This window comes from Sinohyriopsis cumingii, chromosome 12, assembly GCF_028554795.1.
Source record: "Sinohyriopsis cumingii isolate HCF-2022 chromosome 12, ASM2855479v2, whole genome shotgun sequence".
Classification (NCBI taxonomy): Eukaryota; Metazoa; Mollusca; class Bivalvia; order Unionida; family Unionidae; genus Sinohyriopsis; species Sinohyriopsis cumingii.
In genome coordinates this window covers 49,488,982-49,503,250 of record NC_142972.1, presented here as the reverse complement: position 1 = coordinate 49,503,250, position 14,269 = coordinate 49,488,982, and the positions used below count along the sequence as shown (strand labels likewise).

The following is a 14,269-nucleotide window of genomic DNA, read 5'->3' as shown; positions in this document are numbered from 1 at the left end:
GCCAAATCTTCGTGGTGTATTGTGTCATCGGGGCAGCCATTGCCAATTTGAGTTTGCAACAAGGAGACAAACAGTTGTGGACCATTTTATTGAGCAGTTGCATCGGTTACCTTCTTCCCAATCCCTCCCTGAAATTCTCCTCGAACGGGAACCTTGTGTCCAGTGCCAGTGTCAGTCACCACTCCAATAACAACAACAACCAGAACCCCATTTTGAGCGGAGACACGCCTCTGACGTCCAGTAATATCCCCTCGGACAGCCACAGAACTCTGGAATTATGAGTCACGAAAACCAATTTTACTTGACCTTACCCAGTGACAGTTCCATGGAGGTGTTCCCCAACAACACGTTGTGCTGTTACACGGCTAAATTACCTCAAGCCATCCCGTTAGATCACGAAGCCCATTGGGAAGTGGCTTTAGTAGAAATGATTCACCCGACCCAAGTCCCCAATGTCATTCCCCATCAAAATTATTTTAAGGTGGAAATTCATGACCAACAATTGCAACATGAGTTGGATAAGATTGGCACATATACCAATAAAACCTATGATGACAAAACTAAAACGTGGACCTACAACTTGGTGATTCCCGCAGGCTATTATTTCAGCGGTCAACATTTGGTCAGCACCATAGCCACCAGGTTTAATGGCGTGTTCCATAATGCTATGAACATTGTCAATAAAAAGTTCACCCTGGAGTACCACAAAACAGCTCGTCGCTTTCTGATGAAATTTCCTGAGGGGTCCAAAATCATGTCTTTCTATTTTTGTGATGGATTGTTTGACATGTTGGGCGGTGACATGGAGATAAGGAAGAAAGTAGAACAAAAAAAAAACCGAATTACCAGTCATTTTCGACAACGAGTCTTTTGGCAAGTATTTTCGTACCCCGGTAGAACTGAACCAAGGACTGAATTTGATGTTCGTGTACTCCGATGTGGTGGAATACAACGTGGTGGGACACACCTCCGTGCCGTTACTGCGTGTCATTCCTTTCAAAGTGGATTCTGCCACGAACGCTGACGAGGAAGGTGGAAACACTTACCACGTCCACCGCGAATTTGTCCATCCTCACTATTTGCCGGTCAGCAAGTCGTATTTGGACACGGTCAACATTACTATAAAAGGAGATTTGGGACAAAATATTCCATTCACCAAAGGAAAAGTCACGGTGAAACTCCATTTTCGAAAACGGTTCTCTCACGATTCGTAAGTAAGTCATGTATCCAGTGTACCGAGGGGTTGCACGACAGCGAGGACACGGTTTAGGAGATATGTTAAAATCGGCCTTTCGTTCGGTGGCCCCGGTGTTGAAACCGATGGTGACACGCGGATTGCACGCCTTGAAAGATGCGGCACTGACGCAAGGCAAAGAATTTCTCCAAAATGTCATCATCGACAAACAAAACCCTAAAAAAGCCTTCATGAGGGCAGGCAAAAATGTCTTGCTGCAAACGGGCAAAGACATTTTGGGCCGACGAGAGACACCTATAAATGCCCTGCACGCTACCGAGTCAGGCATTCAGCAAGGACAAGGCAGAAAGAGACGACGAAGAAAACACCCTTTCACCAGACTTCAAGCGAGAAAGGCCAAGAAAAGAAGAACCGTTCGAGACTTAGACGTTTTCGATTATTGAGACACAGCAACAAAAAAAATGATGCACCGAGAGTCTTGCGCTTGTTCCAAGACGGAACTGGATCTGTTTGCCATGCCCCCCACCATGATGACGATGCAAGAATCCCAGTGGGTGGAATTTCATCCCGTCTCCTCATTGACCGATTCCGCTCCCATCGAGTTTGAAATCAAAGGACAACCCGAAGATTACATCGATCTGAATAGCAGTTACCTGTACTTGAAAGTCAAAGTAACCGAAGCGAACAACGGTTCCATAGACAATGATGATGTAGTAGCTCCCGTCAATAATTTCATGCATTCCTTGCTTAGCGAAGTGGACTTGTACTTGAATAACAAACTGGCCAGCAGCAGCATGGATACTTACCCTTACCGAGCGTACCTGGAAAATCTCTTGACGTACGGAAAAGAAGCCAAGAACACTCATCTGGATGCTTGCGTGGTATGGAAACCTGACAAAGCGACTAAGTTCAGCGGCATTGTACTTGCTGGGGATACTTCAAATCCAACGGGATTTGTAGAACGACGAGCGAAAACTCATCTAAGTCGTAGTTTAGAACTGATGGATCGTTTGCATTTGGACATGTGGTTGCAAGAAAAGTATTTGCTGAACGGGGTGGATGTCCGCCTGAGACTGAATCGCAGCAGTGCCGCTTTCCATTTGATGGCTGCAGAAAATTCCACTTACAAAACCGTCATCCAAGAAGCCAGGCTCTACGTGCGTTGTGTGGAAGTGTTACCTAAAGTAGGTAACGACATCAGTCAGACGTTGAGCAGAACGACTGCCAAGTATCCGATCCGACGCGTGGAAGTGAAAACCTTCACCATTCCTGCTGGACAACGATCCATGATCCAAGATCATCTGTTCCAAGGACAGTTACCCAAGCGTTTGATTGTTGGTATCGTCAAGAATTCAGCTTTCAATGGAGCCTACGATGAAAATCCTTTTGAGTTTCAACATTACAATGTGTCCAAGATCGAAGTCAGTCGCGATGGCAAGACTTTGTGTACCCGACCCTTTGAGCCTAAGTTTGCTGACAGAAATTACTTGAGATCGTACTTGTCCCTGTACGAAGCCACCGGTCAGTTAGGAACCAACACCAGTCACGGCATTACGTACGAGGATTATGCAGGAGGCTATGCTTTGTGGGCTTTCGATTTCACTCCAGACCAAGGCAGCGACGAGGGACATTTCCACCCTATAAAATTTGGCCAGATTCGTGTGGAAATTCAGTTTGCGAGTCCACTGGAAGCAGATAACACAGTGAACGTCATCCTGTATGCAGAATTTGATAATACCATAGAAATCAACAGTTTGAGAGAAGTCATTCTAGATTACTAGAAGTCATGGAAGACTGTTATCCCTCTTTACCTAGTGGAGAAACTTTGGACATGGAATGTAAGGAGACTGTAGAAAAAGAAGAAGTGATCATGATGAAGTCAAGATGGCCAGAACAAGAAGCCCATTTAGTCTCCTGTTTTGCCAAACACTTGGTCGACAAAATGACGGAATTGATCAAGAAAAATTGCTATGGATGTCAAAACAATCATCCCAGTCAAATTCAACACGATAAATGCCTAATGTTAAGTCAAGAAGAAAAATTGGACGAGTATCTGGACGAAGCTTGGAGTCTCATCTCGAACAAAGAAGACGTGTTGCACCAGTGGTATAAAGACTTGCGTGAACATTCTTGTCCACCATTAACCACTCAAGAGATCCATCGTATCGAAACTCTCCTGAATCAGAGTGAGGAAACAGAACGAATAACCGTTTATTCGTCAGACATTTTCAAGCAAAAAGTCAGGATCGAATTGACGACTTATTATTACCTTTGAAGAAGAAGAAAAAACATGGATACCTGGGAACTTTATTACCTTTTGAACCACAGTTCGTATACGTCTTCTTGGAATCCTGTCGTCTGTGCTAAAGATGAACTCCCTCATCGCAAACCTAAAGACCATCAAGCTTACGTGATCAACACGGACGACAGTCATCTCCCAGGAACCCACTGGATAGCCGTCTACTTTCCTCAAGAAGGATGTGTGGAATATTTCGATTCGTATGGATTGCCCCCTTTGGAAGACGATATCATTGACTTTATGAGAAGAAATGCTCAAACCACCCGATTCAATAACGTGAAATTACAAGGCACAGATTCCTTGGTGTGTGGACAGTACTGTGTGTATTTTCTGCATCATCGCAGCCTGGGCTATTCCTTAGAACATTTAGTGACTCATTTTGATCCTCGTTCTTCTTCTAGAAACGATGTGAAAGTAGATCGATGGTTTTGTGACCATTATGCTTATCTTTTGTCTCAAGCTAGGAAACGTAGTGTCCATCAATGGCCTAATGATTTCCAACAGTGGAAATCACAATTTCATTCACAACGTTGTCAGCCCTGTTTAAAGTAGATTGTGAATTGAGAAAAAATGTTTGCGATTAGAAAAAAATTGTTTGATGTTATATTGTTGGATTATTGTTAAAAAATGTTAGAGTTGTTGTTTAGTGTTAAGTGATTTTTGAATAAAAAATGTTGTGTTTTGAAAAAAATGCCTTTGTGGTTTGTTTAGCTATAAGAATGTTGGATTGATGCTCTTTCATTTCTTACTATCCCTCTCATGACACTCACTGAACGTTGCGGCTCGAAAACCGTGTGGGGGATGTTTTCCTTCACGTCCGCGCTTTGACTTTAAGAACCGGGGTTGTTTCCAGTCTAACCATCCATTGTCGACTCATCCTCCTAAGAAGATGTGCTCCAAACTAGCTAAACTCAACGAAGCCTACGTGAATTTGCATAGGGTCAGACACAGTCTGATACCGAAGCCAGAAGAAATAGAGAACGTGAGAATGTTAAAAATCACTGAAGACCTGATAGAAGAACTCTTCAGAGAAGAAATGAACAGGGAAAAAGAAGAATGGACAGAGAAGTACAGACTTCAGAGACAGCAGCAACAGCAGCAGCAACAACAACAGCAGCAGCAACCTGAAGCTGACAGATGCTTTGTCGATTGTCGTATCGACACCAAAGAGTTCTTCTTCTCTTTCCGAAGAAGCAGACCTATCGCCAGAAAGTCTATCCTCAGAGGACATCGCATTCTTAGAAACTAAAAAAGAATGCCATAGCAAACAAAAAAAACAGCCCTTTTCAGGGCTACCCAATACTCTAGAAAAGAAATAACCATCGATTTGCCAATGTGTGTAGGTAGAGTAGTGTGAAAATAAACACTAACTCTTATTTAAAAAATGTGAGGGTATGTGTTTGTGTTAGTAAGTGCTCAAGTAAGTTGGTAAGGATAGTAGATTAAAATGATGTCTTTTTTGGTGTTTGAGGTGTATATTTGGAGTTAGATTGGATTGCTTTGCGTATGTGGATAGTCAATTGAAGTGATTTATAAAAAATTTTAAAATAATGATGGGTAGCATAAAAAAGTGAGTGTTTCTTTTAGGTCCGCGCGTTGTTTTTGGTTATGATCTAGGTAAGATCAATTTTATGCTTTTAGGGGGATGTTTTCCATCACGTCCGCGCTTTCAGTATAAATTGAAACTCGTTCGGCAGTCTAGCTACCCTTGTTGATTGATCAACACAAGAATGAATAGCAGAATTGTGAAACTGTTAGAACTCCAGATGCACCTGGAATATGCCAGGCGCATAGTAAATGAACTATCAGCGGAGGCTATCGTAGAAGAAGCAAGAATAAAGAAGGAAGAGGAGGAGAGAAGAGAGAGGGAAGAAGAGGAAAAGAAAATAGAAGAGAGGATGTCTTACAATATTCCCGAGACAGAGGATTGGGGTGCTGAAGCGAATCATCCCGCCTCTGCACTCTCAAGACAAAAAGTAAAAAGAGACTGGAGTCAAAGATGTGTGTGTGGTGCCAGGCCAGGAAGGTGCAACCATTAGATAGGTGCATCTGGAGTTCAAAAAACAGCCCTTTTCAGGGCTACCCAATACTCTAGAAAAGAAATAACCATTAATTTGCCAATGTGTGTAGGTAGAGTAGTGTGAATATAAACACTAAATCTTTTTTCATTGTGTGAGGGTATGTGTTGGTGTGTTAGTGTTTATAAGAGCTCAGGTATGTTTGTGTGAATAGTAGATTATGGGTTTATTTATTGTTTCTTAGCGTATGTGAAGAGTATAGTTAGGGTTTTATTATATGAAATGAGAAAGTAGGGGATGTTTTCCTTCACGTCCGCGCGTTGTTGGGTCATGATCTAGGTAAGATCAATTTTATGTTTTAGGGGGATGTTTTCCTTCACGTACGCGCTTTCAGTATAAAACTAACAGTGTTGGCCATTGGAGCCCATTCTACGGAATAAGCAAACAAGAAGATGCCAGCAGCTTCAGCTTTATACAACGATCTTATGGGAAGTTGGTATTGGATGGTGGATGGATTGAGTGTAGTAGAAAGGGTTGAACAGGAATGGAGGTATGCAGTGACAAAAGACTTCGTCTCAAGACAAGTAACCAGCCTCCACTTATCCGTAAATATTGTAAAAGAAATGATAGAGGATGAGGAGAAGAGAATCAGAGGTTTAATTAACCCACCGTATGTCAAAGTGGGTAAGTTAAAAGAAGCGATAGATCATGTGACGAGTGCAAGGTGCTTTCTAGAAGACATTGTAGAATGGACAGATTGGTGTTTCGCGAAGTGGGGGTTAGAAAAACTTAAGAAAGCTGAAGAACTAATGAGGAATGTGCTGACCGAAGAGGTCAAGAAGATCAAAGAAAAGTGGTCAAAGGAAAGAAAAGAAGAAGAAGAAAATAGAAAAAAAGGATGAATTCGAAAAACTGAACACAAACTGGATGAAAATCCAAGAGAAGTTCCGGGCCATGGGTCACCCGGACTGGATGCCGGAAAAAGAAAAGAAGAAGAAGGGGTTGATGGACAAAATAAGAGGATGGTGGAAGAAGTTAAGAAGTTAAAAGAAGAAAAACCCAAAGGCCCTTTTCAGGGCCAGCCATATTTCTCGAAAAGAGATAGCCTTTCCATTGCCTACCCCTTTTTTTAAAAAAATTTTTTAACAAAAAAAAATCCCATGTTTCATTCCCCTTGTACGTATATTAACCCACAATTTATTCCCATGTTAAATTTCCCTTGACGCTAATCTGACCCACGATTTTTTCTCCATGTTAATTTCCCTTGACGCTAATCTGACCCACGATTTTTCTCCATGTTAAATTTCCATTGACGCTAATCTAACCCAGGGGTCTCTGTAATGCTAATTCCCATTGACGCTAATCTCCCCCCCCCCCTTCACTACTGACAGGGGAGGCCAATTCATTTTCTCCGCTGAAAGGTGACATTTTCTTTCCACATCAAACAATCCTAGGAGAACTTTTCGTGCTCAAGAATGAAGTGGGGACCTTTTACGATACATGTTTAATAGACCTCTATGTGCACAAATGGGCAGAAACATTCGTCTTCTTGTTGACAGTAACCTTGATCTTTGACCCCCAAACCAATAAGATTCCTATGTTCCCCAAGTGCAAGCCAGCGAGAAAGTTTTGTAATGTAAATATTGGACAATTCCATTTCTTCTGCCGAAACGATATTGGTAATATACGGACAACACCATTACATAACATGTTGCGCTTTTAGGCGGGCATATATAAATGTATACTGTACGTGCTTACATGACATAAATGCAGGTAAATCTGATTTTATTTATAGATTTTCTTTTAATAACAGCATTTATAATTATATGAATATTACCTGGCTGGAAAATGTGTCTGAGTGTTTCTTACTTATGGCTGCTTAAAGGTAAAAAGCGTGAGAAGTAGTCGACACCTGCCCACCTCAGGTATGTGGGTGTTGAAAATCACATGATATGTGCAGGAATCAAGTTTAAATACTGAACACAATATATGAAACGAAATTAAGATAAAATCTAAAATACTGTTCGGCAAAAGAAAGAGGAAAACGGGTCAACATGACAAACTTTAAATATCACATTTATCACATTTATCCTTCTCGTGATACAGTGAAGTTTCACAATTGTACGTGTAACGATTTAACAGACTCATAGATGATCATGAAAATAGTGTTTGCTACCTTAAAGGTAACACCAACGTCAGAGAAGAATACTATCCGAGTCTTGTTTATTCTTTGCTGGTGAGGCAACAGTCTTTGTAATAGTGAACATAACATACGGAAAAGCCAACAGTTGCGACTGTCTCATTGGAAAGGTATCATAACACTATCAAGAACTTATTGAAACCTCATAAATATTGCATTTCTCCATCTGCTGTATCACTTTTTCATTTAGAATAAAATATTTTCAAGAATCTGGAGCTCAAACATTAAGGCAACGATTGCCAATAAGTCAAAGCTTTTGGTCGTAAACCTATCTCATATCAGATAGTCTTGCATCAAACTTTACATCCAACTTTATCTGTGTACTTGGAAAAGTTTTCGCTTTTAAAGATCAATATTAATGTCAACGAGGGAATCATTATAAGTTTTTCGTGTAAATTATATCATTTTAGGAAATGATTAGATCTAATGCTTGCATGGAGGACAATACATTTATGAATGTTTAAGCATTTATCTAAACATCACTATTATACCTGGTCCAAAATTGCTACCTGTCTGGACCTGGCTTTATTTCTCGCGAATACGGATTTTCCGAAAATCCTGTTTCCTTATGTCCAATCAATATCACAGCACGAGAGGATGATCAAAATGAGCATATGATGAGGGTCTGAGGTCCATGTTAGGCCAAATAAACATCAATTAGAGACATATCGCAGGAAAACAAGAATACCTAGAAAGACTATTGGGGGAGAGGTACTAAAACATTATACCCGACTTTTATGTTCAAATACCAAATAAAAATATTTTAAAAATTCTAGTTTCCCTCCTGAAGAGATCTCCCCCACCCCCATGTCTAGCTGTCTAACTCAATATATGTATATATTATTTACGTTATACAAGTGAAGAGTTCCTGAGACCGTCTTACAACAAACCTTCAAGTTGACCAGTATACGGAATGTGGTTTAACTATAACTCTAAAACTGCTACCTTTTCTAACGACTGTGACAAATATGATTTCACTGAAATGATAATGAAAGTGAAAGTGGTAGACTAAATAAATGATTACCAATTTTCTGACATTCTCTTACCTCGTTTGAAATATTACTCTTCCTTACACCGGTTGGAACAGACACTTGCCAAATGCTGAATGTATGTATATGCCTAAGATAGGGATTGAATCCTGTAATAACTAGCACATTTAGTCTTTTTCGCTTCTTCTTTATATCGATGTGGGTTGCATCAACGTGGCTCCTTGATAAACTGATATCAACCTACCTTTGACAGCCGAACAGATGATACACAGGAAGTGACGTGATTAAGGGCAATCGTACTGACTCGTCTGATCGTTTTAGAAATGCGCGGTATTACCGGTATACCAATTTATTTTATGAGAAACCTTCAACGGTACCTGTTCACTGTACCGGTATTTCTGCCGTTAGCGTCAGAAAGTCACGATCGACCTTGTTACGAATTTAATGGTATTAAATACATGTTGTTAATTTTCATAGCAAAATAATTTCAAACAAGCCATGAAAGTTTCACAAAATAGTTAATATTTGTCACAAAATAATTTCAACTAGTACAAATAACATTTTTATGAAACATTAATCCCATGTTTGATATGGTTTTAATAGTTGTTTACTAGTGTATGTTAATGTGTAAAGTACATGTATTCCATACAGAAGTAGTCTCCCTTTCGCATGAGTCAAAAAATAAGTAGTATTAAAAAAAAGATTTTCTGAGAAAAAAGGATAAATGTTAAAAAATGGTTAATAAATATAATTCGAGATAGTGATGATAGTTTATCTCATTAGCAATATTGGAAGATGATTCTTTGTTTATATTTACTGGAAAAAGTGGATTTATATATATTTTCCGCGACAAATTGTACCGAACGCCGGCAGATATCAAAATATTTGCCAGCTGAATTAATTGATTGAAATATAATCTCTTCGCCAGTTTCTGTGTTTATAGATTTTACCGCCCTCTTTCCGGTTGTTTTACATCTTCCAGTATTACCACGTGTATTATTCTCGCTCTGTGTAACAGTTTGAAGATTGAATAAATTATTATTTTGAGGATTCCCGTCAATATGATCGATCACAATGCCATCTTTGATCAACCCCTTGTAACATTCATACACCAATCGATGACAGAGATAAGGTTTCTTCCCAACAGTAAACAATAGATAACCATGATTATTAATATAACCAACTGGTTTTTATAATCGACAATTTCTGATCACACCGTCAATATTTGATTCGTAGTTTGTTATTGTAGGATGTGGGAAAAATTTATTTTGCTTCATTATACAATAATATCATTTGTTTAAATCATAATTTGTCTGAAAACCTAACTAGATAATCCTCCACGGATTTTATAGCGTTGTTATTGACGTTATTTTTTGTCAGTATATCTTTTAAGCTCTCTGTATCGTTTACCACCACAACACGCACACAACTGTGTTTTTCGTACTCCAGCACCACAACGCAGACATGATATTGGTCCTAAGCTTCCACGTGAACGTTTTGCATGTGTTGTCCGCAGAATTCCTTCCTGCAGGGTTTATTACAACGAGTTAATGATCTGATCATTAACCATTTGCATTGAGACATTGTAAATATAATATTTTATATTTAAATACTTATCTGAAATATAATATGGATGAGTTTAAAAGATTATCCCAAATAAAGCCTTGGAAAACAAGTAAATTCAACCTCGACAGGATATTTCCTGACGTGCCAATACGAGATCTGGTTGATCGGAAAAATAAAGGTTTGATCAATAAAATTCACGACGCTAAGAAAGAATTTCACGCAAATGGTGCATCTCATGTCTGGTCAACGTTCAAGATTATTCGCAATGACAAGGTCAAGGCCAAAGGTGTCGACGCTACGATGAATGAAAAAAGAGCAGCAGCTATTATTAAACAGCTCGATGATAGAAGTTATCTTTTCAGAATAAAATTTGTCATACTTGCAGAAACAGATAACTGGATTATCCGTGACAAATTTTATCCCGTCCACGGTAATAAAAAAACTGTCATACTAAGTAGAAATTCCAAACCACGTCTATTGACCGGTATTGACAAACCATATTATGAGCGAGCATATCCTGTAACAGCAGTTATTTATGGAATCTATGTGATAAATGAAAAGCCTAGCGTTGATAAACTGGCGCCAATGAAATTTTCAAAACTAAACTGTGTAGCCGAGCGAGTAATAGAACATTTTACAAACGCGGCCCGTGGAAACGGTTTAACAGATAAAAGACGTAAAATAATAAACGAGTGGGGCGAAACAGTTAAAGATACCGGAGCGTCTATCAAAGATGTCACTGAGTTAGGAAAAAGATTAAAATTCCCAATAATCGTAGCAACGATAACAGGAGAAATTTTGTATGAATCAAAGTATAAATCAAAAGGAGCTTCGATTGAAATTATTGATCATAATGCACACGCGTGGACTAGCGCAGTAACAATGTTTCCACGAGATCGAACTGTTAAATTTTATGATGATAATATGTTTGATTTTATTAACGAGATAAGTAAAAACGATCCTATGTCAGTGTGGTTATTTAAGAGCTCAGATGATGAAAAATATGATCAATTTGTGCGACCTAACGGTGAAATATATCGTAAAGAACCCCTTCATTAAGAAATTAAAAATCTTGCTCAGAAATATTCAGAAAACATTGATGAGTTGCTCAGCAACTGTTTTACTGTTCCATCTGTTGCAGCTCATGTTGCTAGAGAAAAAAATTCGTGGAAACCAACCCGAAATGAATTTCTTTCGGATATACAATTAAGTTGTGTCGAGTATGGCCATGGCGGATTGTGGAATGCCAAATATAATTACAACAATATGATATCTGTTGATATGGTTGCGTGTTATCCAGGAAGTTTTCTCGGATACGGAGATTGTTCTAATTATTTTGCAAGGTTCGGTCATCCAACACATTAAATGACGCGAGTATCGATAAATGGACCATTGCCGGATTTTGATCTAACTGGATTTGCTTGTGTTGAATCATTCGAGTTTGCTATGGATCTTCATACGATATGTTATGTTTGGTTTGGTAGACATTTCTCAGAAAAACGTTGGGCACCAATAGTTTTATTACGATATATGCTCGACTGTGCGATATTGGTATCGTTGGTGGTTAGTGAGGCAATTATATCATATAAGAAACAAACCGAGGTTTGGTTACCACCAAGGGAAAATATCAGTCTCGATGAGGTCATTAAGGAATTTAAGCGAGAATGTTCTAATGCTTCCCTTGATGATGCTCCTAGAATCCTCGAGATTAAACTCAATAATAGCGATAAAACAGCAAAGGATCTTGGAAGAAAAATAATAGGAAAGTTTACTCAAGGTGGTGCATATGATCATAAACAACGTCATGCACGATTAATACTGGATGATACCGAATACGATTTTATAGTTGCTGATGAGGCAGCGAGAAATATATTTATAAACCGCGAGGATGTTTATTTATCAAATGAAACACGATTAGGTATGATTGTAAGCTATATGAATGGAGAATCGCCTCAGCATACGCATTTAAGATCATTGATGTTGGCCTACGTGAGCATAAACTTGCTATCTATGATAAATAATTTTTCTGATACCGCAGTTAGGGTTGCAACAGATTCGTTCTACACCGATAAGAAATATGCAACGTTGTCGGATGATTTTACGGATGATAATGCACCGTGGGGTTCATGGAGAATAAAGAAAGAAAATATACTTGATTATTCAGAATCAGCAGATATTACGATCAAAGATGATTATTATAAGAATCAACGATCAAATATATCATCGACAACTTCGTTGTTACCATCGGTATATGATCCAATAACTAGATATAAAACGATACACATAAACGGACAGGGTAGCTCTGGTAAAACCACTCGAGCGATCGAACTATTTCAAAACTCAGATATGATCGTGCTGACACCTACACACAGACTTGCGCGAGAAATGAAACAACGAGGAGTACAATCATGTACTTATCACAGCTTCTTCAGATGGAAGGGTGATACATGGACATCTTTAAGGATGGGTGAGAAATACATTCCAAGGATCATCATTTGGGATGAAATTGCACGGTGCCGTTAGAAACATTAAAAACATTTCTAGATTGGTTGTTAACAAGAAATACCGCTGTAATAATGTGTGGCGATCATGGTCAACCCCCACCGTTTGTTGGACCATCTCCACATGGATGGCTAAAGAACTTTGTCGATTATTACGAAGAAATGAATGATGATCATAGAGCACTTGATACAACGTTGAAACAGTTTAAAAAATTAACCAGACTACAACCGAATAAAATTCAGTGTGAAGTAATGCGTGGAATAATTTCAGAAACACCCATGAATGACTTTCTACAAACGTGGCGACCAAATGATCTGATAGTTGCAAGTAGAAAGATAGTTCGTGATACACTTCGACGAGAGTTGTTTCAGTTGCATAAAGAAAAATATCCAACATTGCCAGTTCTGTTATGTTATCGACCAGCAGATACACGGCGGCAGAATATTGACGTTGATATACCAGGACACTTGACAGATCAAGGAAACAGAATCTTGTGCTGAATGATATTGTCACAGTTGATGTTGATGTTGTTGAAGATGTTCTACGTGCTGATAAATCCCCGTGGACGCTTGGATACGCAATGATGATTCATTCATCTCAGGGATTAACTATTACTGATACAGTTGTTTGGACCGTCGATGATCACATCGAGTGGTCGAACTTAGTTTATCTTGCAGTGTCTCGAGTTAGAAAAATATCTCAATTGAGACGAATCGTCATGGACTCGTCAGTGATTAGTGATGATATTGACGAATGTCAAAGCGATATAATAAGAAAAAAATTAGCTGGTTATAAACAATCTGATAAAAAAAAAATAAACGCGATTTTGATCTTGATGTTGAATTTATTAATGCGCTGAAACAACAACAGAATAATCACTGTGCAAGTTGTAATTGTATAATGTTATGGCGGTATCTAAAAAATGATCCAAGACAATTTACCCTAGACAGAAAAGATAACAGTCGAGGTCATACACGAGAAAATATCATGTTGACCTGTCTTGAATGTACTTGACGTAACGCAGTTAGTTAACGGATCGCGGTGGTAATTGTGTATCATCGGGAATTACTTGTAATTGTTCACGTACAAATCCACGTTGAGGAGCAGTTGAATCCAGCCTGTAGATTGCGGGTCTACCTGGGGATCTTGTCACGGTGGATATCTTATGTGTGGTAACACTCCAAATAGGATCAGTCGCTCTTTTTTACCACCTTCGAGTTCACCGGGCTCGTATAAATACCTGACAGTGATATTACCCAATAGTGGCTGTGCTGAAAGATCACGTCGTTGTGTAGGTATATTCTTTTTTTGGTAATTGCATTAATAGGTTTCATGTTGGTTGTTCGAGTAATCTCATTATTTCATGCAGTTATCACACTTGGTAATCTAGCAACCCATTCACGAGATCTCGTATCCTCAATAAATTCCTTCGCGTATTTATATCCAAAGAACCGCTCAGCGCGCGTTCGATTAAATCGTTCAACAATTGCCTGATCACGA

At 39.0% G+C, this 14,269-nt stretch overlaps 1 protein-coding gene across 2 annotated transcripts in view; it reads right to left on the bottom strand.

The window, feature by feature from the left end:
• LOC149786413 (uncharacterized) overlaps nt 1-14,269 on the bottom strand; it is an 85,198-nt gene that overhangs the window by 32,758 nt on the left and 38,171 nt on the right. Inside the window, exon 1 of one of the 2 annotated variants that reach the window (XM_089976849.1) lies at nt 8,759-8,954. The exons of the other annotated variant lie outside the window; for it this stretch is intronic. The gene's annotated coding sequence lies outside the window, so the exon portion shown is untranslated. Of the gene's footprint in view, nt 1-8,758; nt 8,955-14,269 lie in introns of those variants that run through there. 2 annotated transcript variants of the gene reach the window in all.